Here is a 22,930-nt window from a genome sequence, read left to right as displayed (position 1 = left end):
GCACCCGGGAGGGGGCGCACGGGGGCCCGAGGGCAGCTGCCAACCAGGGTTCAGACGCGGAGGCGGCGCAGGTGCAGGTGCAGGTGCAGGGACCTCGGGGCTCGGCCGCTTCCTGTGGCCCCGCGCACCCCCCCCCCCCCGCCGCAGTGCGCAGGTGTGAAGGCGCCCGCGGAGGTCCACGGGCTGGGGGGGGGGGCTCCAGGCAGCGCCCTCGCCGCCGACCCGCAGGTGCCGGAGCGCAGCCGGGTCAGGCCCCAGGCGGGCCCTGCACCCCCCAGGAGGGGCCCGGCTCAGCGGGCGGGGCTCCCCGAGAGGCCGCGGTTGCCTGCGGGGCTCCCGAGGGTCTTCCCCGCGGCGCATCCCCTCCCGCGGCAGGTAAGGCTCCGCGCCCCCCGCCCCCGTCTGCTCCAGGGGCCCCTCGCGCCCGCAGGACGCCGGCCGTTGGGTCGTTGGGCTGGTCCCTGGGCGGGGCGGGGCGGGGCGGGCTGTCGGGCCCCCGGCGCCCCGGGCCGCCGCCTCGGTCTCCCCGCGCAGGGCGGCCCGCTGAGGGCTGCGTCCCCAGAGAAGCCACAGGCCAGCCCCGGGGCAGGCCCGAGAGCGCCGGCGGGTGCTCCCAGGAGGAGCCTGGCGGGGCCTGGCGGGCTGCGGGGGGGCCGGGGGGGCTTCTCCGCCTCCCCCGGGGCAGCACCAGGAAGCCGAGCAGGGACCCGGGGGAGCCTGGGCCGCTCTTCTGTCCTGGAGCCCGCAGCCCGGAGGCTCTGCTAGCCTCCCCCTGTTGGGGCCGGGGCACCCTGACACGCCCGGGGAGGCTGGGCCCTGCCAGCACCTGCCGAGGCGGGGCCCGGGGCTGCAGCAGGGCCACCCCCGCCTGACATGACCAGGCCTGGGGGGCGAGTCCAGCAGCTACAACCGTGCACATCATTAGGAAGGGAGGGGACGGCCTCCCGCCTGACATGACCAATGCTTGGCCATTGTTATTAACCTTGGCCTTAGTCGTTTTTCAGGGCGCTTAGTGGAAGACTTTTCTTTTTTTATTTTGAGAGACCAACTTACAGCAGGAATCAGTCTTTGATTAATTTGTTCCTTTCTCTGTTTAAAAAAGTACTTTTTTTCCATTAATATGTGAGCAGTAGTTTTAGTATATTACACCTCTTAATTTGTAATGCCTTTAAAATTATGATTTGCCTATCATTTAACGTGCATCATTATAAATTAGATCATAATTTAATCTATGTATTTTTCCTGTATATGAAAGGTAGAACAGAAAGCTTAGGAGTTATTATAAATATGATTGACAATACGGTCTAATTATAAAAATTATGGTGTCAACAGACTTTTACAACTTTCATCATGGAAAAGTATTCACAGAGTTTCACCCTTGCTTTGTTTCAATAGAGATAATATATTTACACAGTAAAAGAGAAACATTAAGTTGTGCAAAAATAAATTATATAGGCTCTAACAGGCTCCCTCCATAATCCCCAAATGATAGCCTGTTCTCTAGAAATCACCAGATATTTTAAGGTTTTAAAAGGTTTTTAAAGAAAGACCTTAAAATATCTGGTTTTGTTTGATTTGATTATTAGTACCATCGTTCTAAAGAATGCAATTAAAACATAATATACCAATTTGAGTTTACACATCCTGTTGTCCGTTCTTACAGGCAATAAACATGGGGGTCCAGCTCCTGGAGGCAGTTAGGTCTTGAAAAAAAATACCTGAACACTCTGTACCTACAGTCTCTAATTTTTAAGCAGAATAATATTAACTTATATCTTAAAAATCTGTTGTTAGGGTTCATTAAAATGCATTCAGCATTCAAACTGGAGAGATTTACAAGTCAATATCATGGCTATGTACATATTATTAACTACATAATTAAGGTTAGCGATGGTCTCAAGTAAGAAAACATGTATCTTTTTCTTTAAACCACGTGAAGGAGCATGTTCAAGCTCTCAGGTTCAATTCATTCTCTTTCTTACACTTTATCAACTGCTTAAAACAATTATCATATGTTAGACTGCTTTGTAATCATACCATAACTACTGGTACAGTATTGTGATTTTCCTGGAGTTAATATCTTGTGGATATAGAAAAGTCATATGAAATATTGCAATTTCTATAACCTAATTTTTTGATTGGGAACTACATTATCTTGATCAAAGAGCCATCTTTATCTTCTTACTTCTCAAGTGTATACATGTAATTAGATTAATTGCCCTAAAAAGACAGTCTTCATGGGGCCTCCTTTGTCTTCCTTTCATTTGAATCTTGTTTTAATTTTCATAGAATACTTTCTTAGGTTAGTTTGGATACTGGAGTTAGCTGAGTCAGAAATGACTCCAAATAATTGTTACTTTAAAAAAAAAGGTAGTTTGTTTCTCCAATAAATATAAGGTAAAGCAACTCCATAACTGTCAGTCTTCTGTTTCATTGCTCCATTATCTCAACACATGGCTTCATTCTCATAGTCCAATATGTCTACTCCAGTTTCCTCTATGATATTGTGATTTATGCATGAGGAGTGAAGCAATGAGGAAGGCTGGGATGTAGAGGGAGGATTTCTTTCTGTTAGGGAAAGAACCCTGACAACTCTTATGTTTATAGTGCAATGGTCTGAACTTAGGCATAGAGCCATACTTAGCCGCAAGAGAGATTGGAAAAGTTTGCTTTAGCTGGATGACCATTGCTCAACAAAATACTCTTATATTGCGAGAGGAGGTTATTAGAGGGCAGCTCGCTGTCTCTGCCACAGTTCTTGCTCTTGAAAAGATAAGAATACTTGCATATCTTTCTTTTCACACGCAAAATTCACAAAGTTCTTTCCATTCTGTCACCCATCCCAGGATTTCTAGCTAATGTGTGGTCTTCTCTTTCAGGGTCAATTATAGTACCAAGTGGTCTGACCATATATAAACTGAACTTAAAAACAAACAAACAAACTAAAAAACAAAGGCAGCTTATCTGTACACACTCCCCTCCCCATGCCAAATATGCAGTGGTTTGGTTAACATAGGCAATCGCAATACAACATACAATTTGAAAAAGGGTAAACAGAAATAAAACACTGAACAACTGCTCAAGAGCTATTATCCTATTTCGCTTGGTCAGAATTATGAAGCCTTTAGGCAAAGGCAGAGAGGTAAATCCCCTGGTAAATCCATATGTCAGCCCTGTACTGCTTTCTAGGACAAATCCCTATGTCCTTCACAGTTGAAATTTGTTGTGCTAAGTGGTCCTTCCTTTCTGTTGTCTTCTGTACCCTTTATGAGATCTACAGAGCATTTGCAGCTAAAGTTTTCCTGATGCAGTTTTGGGATAGAACACTCACAGGCTTCTGCAGACATGTAGTCTCTGCAACAAAACATTTTTAGGAGCACCTGGGTGGCCCAGTTGTTTAAGCATCTGCCTTTGGCTGAGGTCATGATCTCCTGGTTCTGGGATGGAGCCCTGAGAGTCAAGCTCCCTGCCCGGTGGGGAGCCTGCTTCTCCCTCTCCCTCTGCTCCCTGGCTCTTGCTCTTTCTCTCTCTCAATCTCTATCTCAAATAAATAAAATCTTTTTACAACCTGACAATACATTTTTTAGCCAAAAAAAAAAAAAAAAAAAAAAAGAAGAAGAAAAAGGAGGTTTCTAGTGTTTTTACTTTTCATCAATTTCCTCTGCAAATGAACCCAGATGGAGAGCCTATCTGGACATAGAGATTAAACCTGAACACTCTCATCTGTGTATTGGTGTTTGTGGTTTGTCCTTCAGGATCTCTCAGATGATAGGAAACTGCAACCTGGCCAGTTGTTTAACATTTAACAGTTATCACTGAGTTCTTATTGTACCAAGTTGTATTGTCAGTACAAGTTTGATGGTTGTCCAATTTTTTTGTGTATTTTTCAAAACGTAGATCTTTTAGAATTATGCATTTTTCATCAGAACTTTGAAAACTCAAAAAAAAAAACTTTGAAAACTCATGTCTATGTGTTTATGTCTGGGAACTCAATGTGCCTTTCAATTAAAAGATTTATCAGACAGTTGTCTAATTAGTTCCCATAGATAATTGCATCAGTCTTCCTGGCCTTTGTCAATGTATCTATAATCCTATAACCAATGTTAGTAAAAATGTTACTTTTTTTTACATATTTTCTAACTTTGTTGGGATTTATAGTTTTGCTGTGATTTTAAGAGGAAAATTAAATTTAAAATGTGTTCCCAATTTAAAACAACAAAAAACATACAGAGATGTGAATAAAGACTAGAGCTTTACAAATGAGAATATTTACCAGGACTATTTCCAACTCCCAAACTATTTGGGAAGACAAAAGTATTTTAATAATACAGTTTTCTTTTTATCTATAATAAGTAAAAGTGTAAGTTATAAATTCATTTATTTTTACTTTTAATTTTTTGTTGTCATTGACATATTTAATATGATATTATTCACCATACTGCATATTACAAAGTTAGTGTTACATTCTGAGAATTTTGAACAATAGAACTAAGTTAAAACGATCGACTAAATAGATCACAATCTCTCCCATGACTGTGACAGCATGAAAAGCAAGATGTATTTTATATGTAAATAAATGTGGTTTGGAGCTACGTTTTTCATTCTCAAGTGATAGTAGAACTTTCTGATTGATGGCTTTATGTTAATAAATAGCTGGACTTTGGGAGACTGGGCTGTTGGAAAACACAAAGCAACTGAACAGTGGAGCAGTGGAGAGGAGCATTTGTGTGCATTGTGAATGAAGTTACATATTTATACTTAAAATGCTATTTGTCATACATTTTTAATCTTTTGACCTCATATGAAACTTTTTTGATCAATCTTTAGAACTATTTTTTTGTTTATCTCTGTATAAATTCACACATATTCATCAATCTGTCTACCTGGGCATGATTTAATTAAATGAGGATTTCACCTGACTTCTTAGCTGATTTTGATAATATACCCACATTTTTTTCTTCAAAGCCCCTAAAGAACAATGTACAATAAATAAATGTATAAAAACTCAAATACTATTCTGTTTTTGTGATGTTTGACATAAGCCAAGTAATGTGCTTCACAATAGGCCTGGACAAGTATGATGAGAGAGGTAGATTATTCCAATGCTAAAACTTCTTCCTTGTCTCTATTACTCCTTTAAACTTTGAATCTACTTGTATCCTTTCCAGTTCATAAATTATTTTTTGAAGGATATGTTGTAAAAATATCCCTAATATTGGCTCCCCCTGCCCTTGAAACCATATTTTGGTGACTCGAAGAGCTAAATCTGAGTGAATTTAAGAGAAATAAGATATTTTGCGGGGAACTTGGGTGGCTCAATCAGTTAGGCATCCAACTCTTGATTTCAGCTCAGGTCTTGATCTCAGGGTTGTGAGTTCAAGCCCTATGTTTGACTCCCAGCGTGGAGCCTACTTAAAGATGATATTTTTAAAGGGGAGAAAATAACTTGTGTGGGACCTGAGAGAAATGGCATCAAGCTACTTTGTATTATCCATTTCATTTTGTTTTGTTTCTTAGTATGTAGAAAGGAACTGTGTGTGTGTGTGTTATATTCCTGAGAATAAAATTGCACAAAATATAGAGTAAGGAAGGAAGAATAAAAAATTGCTAGAGCATAAAACTTAAATGGACAGAGGAGATTCTATCTAGAAAATAAACAGATTCAGTTGGTATAGTACTTTGACAATTGATTCAAGTAACAGTTGGAAAGAGAGTACATAAGGTGCAGATCCTGAGAGTGGGTATGTGTGGTAGTGGGATTCTGTAGAACATTTTTTTAATGTTGAAATTAAACCAGCAAAGGGTAAATCAGGACATCTCCTGAAATTAGGGAAAAGGGAGGAAGGAGAGCTAGAATTTTTGAGGAGAGCAAAGACAGTAAAGGAGCCATCTAGGAGAGTGGGAGATGAAGGACCTGGAGTTGTGTGATTGTTGGACAGCCTAAAAGCTCCTAAGGTTTGTGCCATCACATAAGTAAAGTTGATTAGTTGCAAGAATGCAGAAATAAATGTAGACAATTGGGTTTAACTCAGAAGTGGTGCTTTTTCCAAGTGAGTTTAAATTAAAAAAAAAAAGAGGGGAGAGACAAGGAATTGGTAAAAGAAACATTATATTGATTGACCATGGTATTTAAGATGGCTAAAGACAAGAGGACACCCAATAGGTAAGAGGCAGTGGAAATGCAGTAACATTTGTAGCCCCTATGGTGTAGAGAGATTCTTGGAGCCTAGATCCTTTTTTTTTTTTTTAAGATTTTATTTATTTATTCGTGAGATACACACAGAGAAAGGCAGAGACATAGGCAGAGGAAGAAGCGGACTCCTTTCAGGCATCTGGATGTGGGATTTGATCCCGGACCCTGGGATCATGCCCTGAGCCAAAGGCAGATGCTCAACTGCTGAGCCACCCAGATGTCCCTGGAGCCTAGATCTTGAAAGAAGTGACCTCAAATGCTAGTTGGCAAGGATCAGAGAAGGAAATGCCTGAAATTGAGATGAAAGATATGCAGAAATCTGTAAGGACAAGATTGTGGTGAGTTGCTTTTGTAGGGTGAAGAATAGGAACATCAAGGGAGAGGACTCAAGGTGTCAGAAGTGAAGGTGTTGGAAGGATCATCTATACACATACTGAAATCCCAAAAAGACAGGTAACCAGTAAACAGGATGACAGTGAATTGGGAACTGAAGTCATCCAAAAATAAGGAATAATAATGTAGGTATTGGGAAACTGCATCAATAATTTTCATAATTGGAAATATAAAGTAATAACAAGAATTTTATTTTATTTTTTAAGATTTTTAAAATTTATTTATTCATGAGAGACACACAGAGAGAGAGAGAGAGAGAGAGAGAGAGGCAGAGACACAGGCAGAAGGAGAAGCAGGCTTCATGCAGGGAGCCTGACGTGGGACTCAATCCTGGGTCTCTCGGATCATGCCCTGGGCTGAAGGCAGGCGCTGTACCGCTGGGCCACCTGGGCTGCCCTAACAAGAATTTTAAATGCAGATAGTTTTAGGGAAATGCAGGAGATAATAGTTTTAAGGATGGAATGAAGAACAGGAAACACACCTTTTTATATCCAGACCCAACGGTTCAACATCTTTTCAGTGGCATAGAGAACAGTTTCTATGTATAAAGACTATGTAAAAGCACTGACCTCTCAGGCAGAGTGCAGGTTTATTGGAACAAAAGGAGTAAGGGTGTTCAGAGAAAATATGAAGACAAAGTGGATTTTGCAGATGATTGGTCATTTCAAAAGGCATGATAGAAAGAGTTCAGGAATTGGGGAAGGCTTTAAAGTGATGAGAATAAGGAAGATTTAATCAATTTGTAGATTGGAATGCATAAGATGCCTAATAAAATGAAGGTTTAGGCTTCCTGTGATTACCTATTTGCACAGGATGAGAGGGCATAATGAAATCAATTCCATCATATTTGAGACAGATGACAGTGGCGAGGCTATGGATTTTAGAAGGGAAGGACATCCATTGATGTCTGGAACTTACTCATGATCCCTGTCAAGTGAAGCCAAGAGATGAGCAAAGTAAATTTGGGGCAGACCGAAAACCAAATTCAGAAGCTGTGAAAAAAGTAAATGGCACTTGGCATGGTCAAAAACCAACAAAAAGGCCAGGTAGGATGAAGATAATTGAGATGAGGTCAGAAATGTGGCTAAAGGCCAAACCATGTAGAAACCAGCAAGCTCTAAAAGACTTGAGTTTAATTTAGAGTGAAATGAAGAGTCTTTAGAAGGTTTTGGGCAGATTTAGATTTAGAATGGCTAATATGAGATTTGTGTAAAATAAATATCCAGGTAAGCAAAAATGGTAGCTTAGAAAAAAGGCACAAGTGATAGAGGTGTTGAGAATTGGTAGGATATTGCCTATATTTTGGGATGAGGTCCGAGTTAGATTTTTTGTTGGAATGGATATACACTTGAAGGACAGAGAAGAGTCAGAGATCATTTAAGATCCTTGTTCTAGCCGCCGACCATTGAGTTTCCATTTACTGAGATGTAGAGGGCTGATGGAGAGATTTTGTCTATATGGAGATAAAGTCAGGAGTTCTGTTTTCAACAAGCTGTATTTGAGATATCTATCAGACAAGCAAATGGAGCTGTTAAATGAGAAGCTGGTTTTATGAGTCTCGAGTTCATGGATAGGGTTGAGGATTTAATTTACACTAATATTTTATGCTTTTATTTACATTTTTTCCTTAAAAATGTCATAGTTATACTATTGGTATTTTTTAGTCAGCATTTTAACTTTTCTCTGTATGTTTTTAAAAATGAGTGACACTTTCCTCTTTTCACCTTTCTTACCCTGCCTTCTGCTCATTCCTTCGAGAAGTTATAATTTGATTTCTATACTTATTAACTCTTCATTCATGATTTTATCTCCCTTTGCATTGCCCTTTCCCTGGGAACATGGTCCCATTTTATTTGCCTGCTCATTAAGTGTCTCTTTTCATTCTCATCTCATTCTCCTATTCAGTTCAATATTGAGCTTTTCTTTTTTCTTTTTCCTAAAATAAAATATTTCATTTGAAAAATCTCTAGTATGTTACCTTATGGATGCAGGGCCTTCTCATATCAGTCTTGTTTTTTTATATATTTATTTTAATATTTTTATCTGCTGCTTTATACATTAACTTTCGTTATAGAAAAATTATTACCTGTTTAATGAATTTGATCTCTTAGGTTTACGAGATTATCTTTTCTGAACATTTTGCTGATTCTTGGTTTTATATTCCTGTTTTGAATCTGAGATTCCCATTAGGTTGTTTTAAGAGTACTATATATAGCTTACTATACCCTGCCTCCAGGTCTGGTGCTGCATGTGTGGTGATATATACTTCCAGATGGTATGCCTATCTATGACTGGACCTTTAAGCATGGAACCTTTTGATTAATCTGTGTCTCTTGCACAGGGTTCTTTTCTGCTTTCTGGCCAAAGGGTCCTCATTATTCCCTCCTTCCCTTAGGGTAGATGTTTCTGTTGCCTACTGTTTAGTATGATAAGTGAGGGATAAAAAATCTGATTAGCCTGGTTGTCCCTCCAAACATTCCAAACATTCTAAGGCTTTTCCCTATCTCCAAGATGTCCCACATTTGAGTTCAGAACAACTCGTATAACAAACAGAATTGGTATAGAAATGAAAGCACATTCTGAGTTTAGTCACAATCTTCCTACCAAATGTATGCCAGGAATTTAACTAAATACTTTGTATGGAATTAACCATCAGATGCACGAAATAAATCATATTAATATCCCCAGTTTGCAGAAGAGGGTTGTATCAGAGTCCAAATCATTTTACCAAGGTCAGTATAAAATAATCCATCCAATTTCCGTTTGGCAACATGGCCCATACCTAATCCACCATGATTTTCTAGCAGGTCTCAATGAGATGTGTGTGTGTATTTCCTTTTCTGTAATTTGGGTGTTAGTCCTTTGTCCACTCTGGATCTCCTATTTCAGGAATGACTCCTTTTAGCTCCACCTATCTTTTCTCAGTGATGTTCTCACATCGTTGCCCTTTCCTGGGGAATTTTCTTTTTTCTGAATTAATAGTGAAGGGATAATACAAATTACGGGCAAAGTATTTATAGCAATTATCTATATTCATCATTTTAAGTCTAGCTACAACTTTGAAGTATTTAAAGTTTCCAGCACTGCAATTATGGCTGTTTTCCATGTTTTAATTGTTACTCTTTGTGTATGAATGTGAAAAGAATTCGGGATAAATCTGAATTCTCTTAAATTATATATAGCATTGTGCTTATGTCTACATTCATAGTTTCTTTTTTTTTCCTATGGAAAGGGTCCAAAGATTTCATTAGTCTTCAAATTGTAGTAAACCACAAAGACACACTATGTAGGAGAAACATGTCCCTACATACGCATATAATACTATGCTTCTATTTTCTAAATAAAATGGGAAACTAAAAAATGCATACAGACCTAGCTACATGAAAATAAATATTTTTCATTGGATTTACCATTGGAAATGAGGGTAAAAAGAGATCCGTGAAAGTACAAAAATGCTAAATCCTAAATCTTGCAAATATAGGAGAACAACAAATGAACATTTCTCATTTCCTCATAAAATGTAACATTATTTACAGACCACATAAAACACGCAAAATCGCTGTAATGGTAGTAAATATGTATTATTATTCTAAATCAAGCCATAACTAATGACACTCTGGGAAAGGTTTAGCTTATACTGAGGCTAGGTGTCTTGCAAATGAAAAGCTATTTAAGTGCTAAAATCAATTGACTATATAATACCACGTTTTCTGATGGGAATAGTGCACAAAAGATGCCTGGAAGTTGTTTGTTACAATGGCTAAATCAGATTCTACCTCTGGTTATTATCAACCCATACATTCGTCATTATAAACTGCTTCATATTTATTTTATTATATTGATTTACTTTAGCACCCAAGACAGTTTGTACTCCTACAAAATTCAGAAAACATTGATTTACTTAAATTATTCAATACTTTACTGTATGGCTATTATGTCATTTAACATTTTAGACAAATCAATACAACTTTTTTTAATTGCCTGTCACATACCTAAGGTATCGCAAATGTGTATCGCTGGAATCATTAATTTGCACTATGTTGATGACATTTTTATAAATCAACTAGCTTAAAACCATAAAGTGGCATATGTGGGGGGAAGTACTAGGATATGAAATGAATAATTTAAGCTAGTTGGAATATATAACTGCAGAATACTTTATTAAGTTTATAATAATTCTATTTCTCAAATAGCTGAAAGGTGGACTGCTGTCTTCTGAGGACATTGTGTATGATTTCTTTCCCCTCTTTTAAGTCTACGTAAGTATGACAGATGAGATGCTGAGTAACCTCAATGCAATGTTTTCTATTCTGAGAACTCTTCTATGGAGAATTTTGACTACAAGGTAGAGGAACCACACTGTATTTGTGCAGAAAAAAATATACTTCAAGCATATTTTTGTATATCAAGTGATAGTGTGCTATCCTTGTGTTTTAGACGAGACCAAAATAATCAAAATGGTAAAAAGAACTCATCCAACAAAATGATCATCCAAAAGTGTTATAGGTCAACTTGCTGACACTATGTCCTTTTCGAACATTCTAGAAAAAGTTATTGTGCATGTCTCAGTTTTCAACCTAGGATATAAGGCCTGCATGGGCAGGAATTTACATCTGCTTTACTAATCATATATATATATATATATATATATATATATATATATATATACACACACACACTCATATGTATATATACACACTTATATTACATATATTTTACATGTAATTACATTCCTAATAATAGGTAATCAGTAAATTCCTAATAATAGGTAATATAAAAGTAAATATTTCTTGATAAGCAATGGATCAGAAAGTATGATAATTGTTCTGTATTTTATTTAACTTGGGTACTAGCACATGATGCTTGAGGAAGCTACATTTGTATTTTCCTACTATATCTAATAATATTGTGTTACATAAAATATGTGCAACATAACAAAAGGTCATGTTTAAGTGGATATGGTGGTCATATTACATTGAAGCTGTATTTGAACCCAGTATCATTATTGCTAAGATATCAGCTATACATTATAGAATGATGAGAAATATAGCAGAGCTCGAAGAAGAAAATAATAGTCACCCAAAGTCACAGCAGCCAAAAGATAGCAAGATAAATACCATTTGTATTTTGGAGAATAATTTTGCACTTGCATATAAATTACTATACTCCAAGACTGCCCTGACAATTCTGTTTAATACTGTCACATATCAAAATACATTTAGAATTACCTACTTTAAATTTAGCGATATTGTAGGCTTGAAGAGTGTATATTGTATGAATGAGTGTGTTGTTACAGTTATACTTGTAATAATTATTTATGTAACTATTTAGTCATTGATTTTATACTGTGTTTGAGGCATCTATTATGATCCAGAAATAGCTGTAGATAATTTCTTGCAATTGAAGAACTTTAGGTCTGAGAAAGGAAAGTACAAATGAGAACCTTAAAAGTGTGCTCGAAGTGATAGACTACAGGAAGAACACGGTGTAGGAATATGAACTATATCAGTGCTTCTAAAATCATGTCTAAAGCATCATTACCCTCTCATCTGTCATAAACTAATACTTCTGAAGAATCCAACAAGAAACTGAAATTCCGGAAAAATGAAAACAAAACATGGAACATGTCAATTTTCATTATTAGGTTTGGTAAGGATAAAAGTATATCCAATAGATCAAAATAAACATAGCATTAAAAAAAGAAAATATTCACAAAACATATACTTGTTGATCCTTAAAAATGAACAGACTGGAGATGAGCTACAAGAATCAGTTTTGCTCTAATAACACTGTGTCCTTACACATCACACCTAGTCAGAAATTTATGAATGAAATAGCAGTTCCCTGTATAGAATATTTTTAGGTCCACTTTAAAGAGGTCTATCAATATTTACAGTTTTTATTGTGGTGAAAGTGCTTGTTATGTACTTACTACCAAATCTAGAGTGGATTATAACCTCACTACTTGCAGGAGGTAATACATATTTAACCTCTTATATAGTTTGAAAAATATATGTCAAAGAAGCGAGACAGAGGTGCATGTTGATAAAAGTAGGAGAGGAGATTATAAAGCAAGTTCAGCATACTAATTTATAATTTTTATCCAAATGTAGAGTTATACTTGGTTTTTGAAGTATACTCCCCTAAAAATTTATAGTATAAATCTTTTCAGTTTAAGCAAGTTTTTTGATGAAAAAATGTTTAAAAATAGATTCAAATCCGTGGATCTATCATTGATTGATCTAATTAATGAAAAATACAAAGCAGGGATCCCTGGGTGGCGCAGCGGTTTGGCGCCTGCCTTTGGCCCAGGGCGCGATCCTGGAGATCCGGGATCGAATCCCACATCAGGCTCCCGGTACATGGAGCCTGCTTCTCCCTCTGCCTGTGTCTCTGCCTCTCTCTCTCTCTCTCTCTCTGTGACTATCATAAATAAATAAAAATGTAAAAAAAAATACAAAGCATTGTATTAAAATAATAAGGGATTGGTGATAACTTCCCTCTTTTATATTTTTATAAGTTCCTATTTAAAAAGTTTTTATTTTAATTCCTGTTAACATACGTAGTTAACATTAGTTTAAGGTATACATTACAGTGATTCAATACTTTCATTCATTACCCTGTGCTCACCATGACAAGTACACTCCTTAACCCCCATCACCTATTTAATCCATAGCATCCAGCCTCCTCCCCTCTGGTAACCACCAATTAATTTGTTTGATTAAGAGTCTGTTTCTTGATTTGTATCTCTCTCACTCTCTCTCTCTCTCTTTTCCCATCTGCTCATGTGTTTTGTTTCTTAAATTCCACATAATAGTGAAATCATATGGTAGTTGTCTTTTTGTAACTTATTTTGCTTAGTGTTATATTCTTTGGCTCCATACATATTGCTGCAAGTGGCAAGATTTCATTCTCTTATGACTGAATAATATTCCGTTGTGTATATACATATACACTACATCTTCTTTATCCATTCATCAATTGATAGACACCTTAGACTGCTTCTGTATCTTGGCTATTGTAAGTAATGCTGCTACTTAAATTCAAAATGTATGAAAGACCAAAATGTGAGACCTAAAAGTATACATATCCTAGAAAATAACCCAGGGGTAACTTATTTAACGTCGACTATAATAGCAACTTTTTTCTAGATATGTCTCCTGAGACAAGGCAAACAAACACAAAAACTATTGGGACTACATCAAAATAAAAAGCTTTTGAACAGTGATGGAAACAAGTAAAATTCAAAGGCAACCTACAAATGAGAAAAGATATTTGCAAATGACATATCAGATAAAGAGTTAGTATCCAAAATATGTAAAGAACTTCTAAAACTCAACATCTCAAAAGCAATCCATTTTAAAAAAAGGGCCGAAGACATTGACATATGAAAAGACGTACCATCAGGAAAATACAAATCAAAACTACAATGAGATACCACCTCACAGCTCTCAGAAGGGCTGCAATCATCAACAGACATGGGGGACAATTGCTGATAACTTTCAACTAAGTACATATTAGCATCATGACCTGTTTTACTCATAATTGTTAAATTATGGAACATGTCATAACATTCCCTACAAATGTTTTTCTTCCAAACTTCCAACTTTATTTTGTGCCCTTGGATCTTATCTGCCATGTTGCATTCCTTCCTTGTGTGAAAGGATTAAAATCATTAAAAATACCAAAGAAAGATTGACTATCCAATTCTCATCATTGAAGAGTTGGAACCAAACTGGTTTCTTATCTGACAGGAACATTGAGAGTTGATTCTTCAGTTCCAAATTTGCAACTGTACTCTTGCCATTGAAAAACATTTTACTTCAGCATGAATTAACACTTGTTTACTGTCAGTTCTTATATTATTAATTGAGCAAATATTGATTTTAATACATCGATTTATATATTCACAATTTTAATACATGTGATCAAATATATTTAGTTTGTGCAACTTACTGATTTTTTTGGCCAAGTCAATCTTACTAAGGAAACTAGTATTTGATTTATATTTTGATGCACCAATATTAATTTAGTGCAAGCTTCTGCCTTTAAAACATATTTCTACTCAAAACCTGAAGTGTGAAGTCCATTTCACATCTCTTCGTTGATATAACACAAACACAGAGCTAGCTGTATTTGTTGGTAGTAGATCCTCCAACCCCCCCCAAAAAACAGAAAAAAAAAAAACGACAACACAATTCTTGCTTCGTATCACCATTAAGATAATGGACACAAATGCCTGTATTGGAAGTATTCTGTATTAAAAATTTCTGTGCATTTGTCAAGTACAATGAAAAAGGCTTTTCTGGATTTATTTGCTCAATAATTGGTCTTTTATATCTTTAGTCAGTTGCTGACCACTCCCAGGTATAGTGCCGTTGGAGAGTATCCCACGAGCTTCCTTCTTGCATCAGATTCACCTAACATTTCTAATCAGTATTGTCTTTCACACATGTCATGGCAAATGTACGTGTTAGATATTAGTTTGTTGGTCTTACAAAATCATAGTGCTACTTTATAAGAAAAACTGGAAAATAATAATGTTTATACGTAAAATACCTATCTGCCTCTGTCAGCTTTTTTGTTCAGTAGTTTTTCAGGTAACTTGCTTTGAATTTATCCCTATTAATATTATGAATGTAAATGCTGATTAAATTTTGATGATTTCATGGCCAGTTAATCTCTGCAAATAACATAGTGAACTTCATGCTTCAACAATAGTTTGGGATACAAAAACTGAACTCAGTACTTAATGAAGCTGGGACAGATCATTTGGATCTATACATTTCAGAGTCCTTTCCAACATTATTATTTGGTTTAGTAATATTGCACATTCAGAAGTTATGTGTTTTTTTTTTCAGGAAAAATTCAAATGAAGTTTGTTTTACCATCTTTGAATTGGAATTCAAATATACATTTCAGGGATCCCTGGGTGGTGCAGCGGTTTAGCGCCTACCTTTGGCCCAGCGTGCGATCCTGGAGACCCGGGATCAAATCCCACATCGGTGCATGGAGCCTGCTTCTCCCTCTGCCTGTGTCTCTGTCTCTGTCTCTGTCTCTGTCTCTCTCTCTCTCTGTGACTATCATAAATAAATAAATAAATAATTTAAAAAAAAATAAAAAAACCCCAAAATATACATTTAATTTTCTAATTTGTCTAATACTTAATAATAAAATTTTTAAAATAGGCTTTGCTAATTTTTTAAAAGATTTTATTTACTTGAGAGACAGTATGAGTGAGAGAGAGAGAGAGAGGAGAGGAGAGGGAGCACAAGCAGTGGGGAGGGGTAGATGGAGAAGCAGACTCCGTGTTGATCAGGGAGCCTAATATGGGATTCCATCCCAGGACTCTGGGATAGTGGCCTAAGCGGAAGGCAGGCAGACACTTAACCCACACGGCCACCTAGGTGCCCCAGGTTTTGTTATGAATTTTAACCTGATAAAAATATTTTTTTCTTGAAAAACATAAGATGATTAGCAGGATAACATTAAACTTTTCCATGTAATTTAGAAATATATCAGAAAGTAGAGACTTTTCAGAGTAAATCTATTTATCATAATTGACTTGAGTTGTGCTCTAATTCTCCTTCTGTAAGGAAAAAGCAAAGATAAAGTTGCTACTATGATCCATTCAAAATGTTGTCTTCAAGATTTCTGAAGTGTCCTAGCCAGAAGCATATCCCATAAATGTATTCTGCAGGCAATCTTTAATGCAGTAATCTAAATTGTTCAGATATGGGATATACATTGCAAATATTATTGTCATTTTTTGTATTACTATGTCCTTACAGTTTATCCCTAGTAAAAACATGTTTTCCATTACATGTGATTGATTCTGTCAAATACAGCTTCACATCACACTCCTTGCTCATGCCTATACCTGAAATTCTCCACAGTCCCCCCACCCTGCTAGGTGGCATGCTAGGGTAATCAGCGCTTATATTTTACATGTTAGAGTAAATGTTACCTCGGAGAGGCATAATCAGAGTTAAGTGAATTCTATTCATTCTCTCAAAACATCCTATACTTGTAGAACCTAATCCAATTTCATATTATGTATCTGACATGGGTTACAGATTTTGATAAAGTTAAGGACCATGTCTCATTCCTCATTATGCATCCATTTTTTAACGTGCTGATGATACATAGGAGGTCTTTACTGATCACATGCTGAATGAATACTTGAATATGATTATTTGCAATGGCATAGGTTGAATATATATATAACTGAATGCTTTTTGGACTTGCCAATGATTTCCAACCTTGTCAGTCACTCAACTGGATGATTTAAGTTGCTTTATTACTGTGTTTCTGCTTGCATTTGACTCATTAGAATCAATTTAAGACAATCAAAGTTTTGTGTTTTTAAAAAGAAAGCCAAATTAACATGTAGAATCAGAAGCAATTAAATCTGTATTTTAAACATTTTCAGTATGTCCATATGAGACATAGTTAGTTTCATAAAGAACTATGATTCATAGCAATACATTCTCTTAGTGTTATATCTCAACTTACTTCTACACAGTGTAATTAATTACCTGAGGAGCTTCTACTTAAACATTTCTCCCAGTAGGTCACATGATTTCTGTGGGATATGCATTTTCATTACCAGTAGCAGAGCTAATGTGATAAATAAGTGGAATCACATCTTTGACTGTATCCTTTGCTGTGCAAAAGCTTCTTATCTTGATGAAGTCCCAATAGTTCATTTTTGCTTTTGTTTCTTTTGCCTTCGTGGATGTATCTTGCAAGAAGTTACTATGGCCGAGTTCAAAAAGGGTGTTGCCTGTGTTCTCCTCTAGGATTTTGATGGACTCTTGTCTCACATTTAGATCTTTCATCCATTTTGAGTTTATCTTTGTGTATGGTGAAAGAGAGTGGTCTAGTTTCATTCTTCTGCATGTGGATGTCCAATTTTCCCAGCACCATTTATTGAAGAGACTGTCTTTCTTCCAATGGATAGTCTTTCCTCCTTTATCGAATATTAGTTGCCCATAAAGTTCAGGGTCCACTTCTGGATTCTCTATTCTGTTCCACTGATCTATGTGTCTGTTTTTGTGCCAGGACCACACTGTCTTGATGACCACAGCTTTGTAGTACAACCTGAAATCTGGCATTGTGATGCCCCCAGATATGGTTTTCTTTTTTAAAATTCCCCTGGCTATTCGGGGTCTTTTCTGATTCCACACAAATCTTAAAATAATTTGTTCTAACTCTCTGAAGAAAGTCCATGGTATTTTGATAGGGATTGCATTAAACGTGTATATTGCCCTGGGTAACATTGACATTTTCACAATATTAATTCTGCCAATCCATGAGCATGGAATATTTTTCCATCTCTTTGTGTCTTCCTCAATTTCTTTCAGAAGTGTTCTATAGTTTTGAGGGTATAGATCCTTTACATCTTTGGTGAGGTTTATTCCTAGGTATCTTATGCTTTTGGGTGCAATTGTAAATGGGATTGACTCCTTAATTTCTCTTTCTTCAGTCTCATTGTTAGTGTATAGAAATGCCACTGACTTCTGGGCATTGATTTTGTATCCTGCCACGCTACCGAATTGCTGTATGAGTTCTAGCAATCTTGGGGTGGAGACTTTTGGGTTTTCTATGTAGAGTATCATGTCATCGGCGAAGAGGGAGAGTTTGACTTCTTCTTTGCCAATTTGAATGCCTTTAATGTCTTTTTGTTGTCTGATTGCTGAGGCTAGGACTTCCAGTACTATGTTGAATAGCAGTGGTGAGAGTGGACATCCCTGTCTTGTTCCTGATCTTAGGGGAAAGGCTCCCAGTGCTTCCCCATTGAGAATGATATTTGCTGTGGGCTTTTCATAGATGGCTTTTAAGATGTCGAGGAATGTTCCCTCTATCCCTACACTCTGAAGAGTTTTGATCAGGAATGGATGCTGTATTTTGTCAAATGCTTTCTCTGCATCCAATGAGAGGATCATATGGTTCTTGGTTTTCTCTTGCTGATATGATGAATCACATTGATTGTTTTACGGGTGTTGAACCAGCCTTGTGTCCCAGGGATAAATCCTACTTGGTCATGGTGAATAATTTCTTAATGTACTGTTGGATCCTATTGGCCAGTATCTTGTTGAGAATTTTTGCATCCATGTTCATCAGGGATATTGGTCTGTAATTCTCCTTTTTGGCGGGAATCACATCTTTAAGAGTGCAATTATACAGAGGGATTGATGGCTTCTATAAAAGCATCTAAAACTTAGGCTAATAATGCTACATATTAGGTGTGACTTTTTAGTAGTTTTGAAGGAAAACCAAATTGTACATAGAATAACACTTTAGAAAATAGAATAACCATGTAATTTGCAGAAATAAGAATGACCTACCTACAAAGCTTTGGATGAGCAGGAGAATCAGTTGTTGATGGGCTTGAAAGCATTTGTCTTACATATGACTTTTTAAATATACAACTACTTTTGTTCTATCAACTTCCTAATTTGCAAATTCTAGGCTTAGATCCTAAAGTATGTTATTTCATCACTAGTATCACTCTATATTACTAGTTAGCTGTTTTATTTTATTTTTTTGTTTGTGAAGGACAAATTGAACACTAATTAATTTAATTTGTGTTAACATTATCTCTAAATAATCTGATTTGGTATGATCGCATTACCAGATTCCCTTACATAAGAACAATCTCATTAACAAGGCCCTGAGATGTCACTTTAGATCCATTTGGTAACAGAGATACAGGCATAAACTCATTACATGATGCACTCCCCATTCTTAAATTGATGAGGTTTGCTCTAGCTATTGTTTGGGAGTAATATGCCTATAATCTAGTATTTCTGGAAGGAATAAAGAAAATCACTGTTTTTAAGAGAAAAGCTTATAAAGAGAAGGAAAGAGGAAGGAAAGGAAGGAGGGAAAGAAAGCAAAGACAGACTGAAAAATTAAAGGTATAAATGATTTCTTAATCACACTACACAATAAGGTAATACTTATTAAGTTATAGAAACATTTTAACCTGCGCTACTCAACCCCATAGAGGTTCTGATTATGACTCAATGCTATTAAATTATTTGAAGACAGACAACTATAAATACTTCGCCATTGTTACTGAGACTGTCTTGTATCTTCAAGGAAACTGATATGAATGTGCATCTCTTATTTGAATATTGGTTAAAAATTAGCAATACACTAAGTCTACTGACAGTATTTGATTGATAAATCTAAGATCCTGTGTTATTTCAGTACCCTCCTCTTACTGAAATATTGAAATATAATGGGTGGTTGAGTACGGGTGTGTGCAGGAAGCCAATGCTCAGGGCACCAGACAGAAAGCAAGCTTCTTTATTTCCTTTATGTTAGGATTCAAACTGAAGTACTGTGGGCAAATTAAAACTGATATGACAGGAAAGTTTTCTGATACCCTCTTTCATTTCCAAGCTGGTAGATATCTGGATTTTTTATGTGGCTAAAATGAAAGCATGAATTGTAGGGAGATAAGTTTAATTTTTTTTAAATGTGTAAGTTTATTTAGGAAAATAATAGCATTATAAGCTATCTAAGGAAGAATAGGAGTTTCTACCTTAATCCTTCTTTCCTGATTCCCACTCCCCAAAGGTAACCTATGCGACTCATTCATCTATTTCTTCTGGCATGTTGCATTGTATTTCTAAACATTGGAATCGCTAATGTCACAATTTCTAGATTTTTCTGTTTATGAATAGTTGTCTGCCTGCTGTGGATTGTGATGATGTAACCTTGTTCAAAGTCCTGTTACCCATCTTCCTCGCCACATACTTTCCAGTACTCATGTCTCAGTTCCTGGCTCAATGTTCTACTATTTAATTTTATTATTATAATAATAAGTAAACTGGCTCCCATCATTTATTGTTCCTATTACATTTCCTGTTTGGGACAGCATCTTGCTTTTCTTGGAGCTAGTAATGATTTCATGTGAGTGTATGTGTGTATTTTCTTTCTTCCTATCACTGATTGATTAACCTAGGCTTTCCAAGAGAACTGTAGAACTCATCTCAACATGCTCAAATATTTTATCAGGTAAGATATCCATTCCATCTTTTTTTTTCTTGGACTCACGTTTCCTGAAACACTTGGTGTTCATCTTGCTTCCTGAACTGGTTGTGTTCTAGATCTGACAAAGAGCTGTTGTAGAGGAACATTTTATTTTGTTCCTGGGAAGTCTTGTGCCTTTTTTCTGTATTGAATACTTATCTTTTGTTCCCACACTGTTTATTTTTTATGATTCACTTTTATCATTTTTATGAAACATGTACTCTAGTAGCTTTCTGAAAAACAATACATGAAGATAAATATTTTGAAGCTTGCTATTCTTAAATGGTCTTTGTACCATTGATATATTCTTTATATCCTTTGATATTTAGGTTGACATTGATATCCATTTTTGATTTAAATATAAAGTTTATTGATATTTTGGTCAACAACTGCAGGTTTTTTACTATTACTTTGTGACACTCACTAGCTACTTGCTCCCAATATTTATTTGCATTGTTTTCCCTTTATTTCCTTTGTGGTGTCTGTGTGCTTATCAGAAAGACATCAACTGGGATCCCTGGGTGGCTCAGTGGTTTGGTGCCTGCCTTTAGCCCAGGGCGTGATTCTGGGTCCCAGGATTGAGTCCCACATCAGGCTCCCTGCATGGAGACACAGCCCTCTGCCTGTGTCTCTGTCTGTCTCTCTGTTTCTCTCATGAATAAAATCTTAAAAAAAAAGACATCAACTATCTACCATTATCAATTAGATTTGGTTACTGTAGAGACTGAATAACAGTGGCTTAAATCAAATATTTCTCTCTTCAGGTAGCTGTCTAAATATCCTCAGTTGAAGGCTGACATGATACCTCCCCTATATTAGGAATCTAGTTTATTGATTCTTAATCTCTACTGTTCCACCATATGGCTTCCATTTTATCATTTGCCATGGCTGGCCCAGCCACTTGCATGCATGTCAGTTAGCAGGAAGAGGAGAAGGGAGAGTAGGGCACCCGTTACCTTTAATGGCATTGCCAAGAAGTCACACATATCAAAAACTTTATACTTTGCAAGCCAAAAAAATATAATTATTTTCTTTTCTGAATACTCCATTTGCATAGCATTGTGATATATTTTTAAAGAATGCATTTCATTTATGTTGCCTGGCTTTATACATTTACTGGAATTTTTTTAAAACTAAGAACGCTGCCTCCTAAAAAAAAAAAAAAAAAAAAACTAAGAACGCTGCTTATTTCTTCTGAGCTGTTTCGTTTTGTTGGTTTTTTGTTTTTGCTATTGGTATGGACACATGCATGGTGATCTCGGAAAACTATAATTAAAAATAGGGCAGTAAGGTGGCGATTGGAAACACTTTTTGGATGGGTTTCATTAACAGAGTAAAGAATTTTACCATAGTGTGGTTAATAAGAGTATGTTAATCCACTGGGCAAATCTGAAATGTCATTATGTTTTGACGTTTGGTCTGTTCCACTGCTCAGAAAGAATCCTGGGAAGTATGTTAAAAGAGAGCAGAGGGGTGTCACCATGCACTTTGCAGGCTTGCATTCATTCTTAATTTCATTCCTTCTCTGAGTTTAGTTATTTGATTCCAGAGCCTTACTAACCAGCCTTCTCAGAGAGGTTACTTTCTCTATTATGCTGTGGTGGAAATCTACATTCTCTTGGTAGCAAAGCCTTGCAGAAAAAAGTCTAGGGGCCTCAGTCATACTACTTGCAGTCTTAACTCACATTCCAGCCTTCAGAGATAGTTGTTGCATCCAAAGTTCTGAGACCCCTGTTTTCTGTTGGATAAATTAGCTGCTATTAATTGGCTCCATGACTGTAAGGATTATCTTCCTTTCTGCTAAGTCAGTTGTCCTTATTTATCTACTTTCCCTCAAAATTCATCAAATTTCTTATCTGTACTTGCATTGGAATACATTTGAATATTTTTTTGTATTGCTGGGGTTAAGGAGGGAACAGAGAGAAAAACCATTGGATCAATCCTCGTACATAAGTGGAAGTTTCCTAAATTTACTTATGGAGTAGCTTTGAGGGTAACAAAGGAATATCTATCTTGTAAAAAACAAGAGCAAGGAATAGAGATGTGTTGCTCCCAAATGGCAAACTGCTGAGATTGCATCTGTATTGATACTGGAAGCTAGATCAGGTCTCTGACTCTCATCTCAGCAAGAGACATGACACAGCAGGAAGCCAGAAAGAAAAACTTCAGCATGAGGACAGGCCATTTTTCAATTTGTAGGCTACCCAGGCAGAAAGAGGACCCTCCTGAGACATATAGTAATGTCTATGCCTCTGTTAGAACTGTCAGCCAGATGCTACCTAGAAACACAGATCTTTG

The 22,930-nt window shown here is 36.8% G+C and overlaps 1 long non-coding RNA gene across 1 annotated transcript; it reads left to right on the top strand.

Annotated features, from left to right (window-relative positions):
- The first annotated feature begins 282 nt into the window (after nt 1-282).
- On the top strand, nt 283-15,623 carry LOC119868990. Its single transcript, XR_005387542.1, has 3 exons — nt 283-375; nt 10,780-10,845; nt 15,448-15,623. It is a non-coding gene; the product is annotated as an uncharacterized LOC119868990 (long non-coding RNA).
- Nucleotides 15,624-22,930: the final 7,307 nt, after the last annotated feature.

The sequence above is a fragment of the Canis lupus genome, unplaced genomic scaffold, assembly GCF_011100685.1.
Source record: "Canis lupus familiaris isolate Mischka breed German Shepherd unplaced genomic scaffold, alternate assembly UU_Cfam_GSD_1.0 chrUn_S918H1083, whole genome shotgun sequence".
NCBI lineage: Eukaryota > Metazoa > Chordata > Mammalia > Carnivora > Canidae > Canis > Canis lupus.
This window is presented reverse-complemented; position numbering and strand designations above follow the sequence as displayed.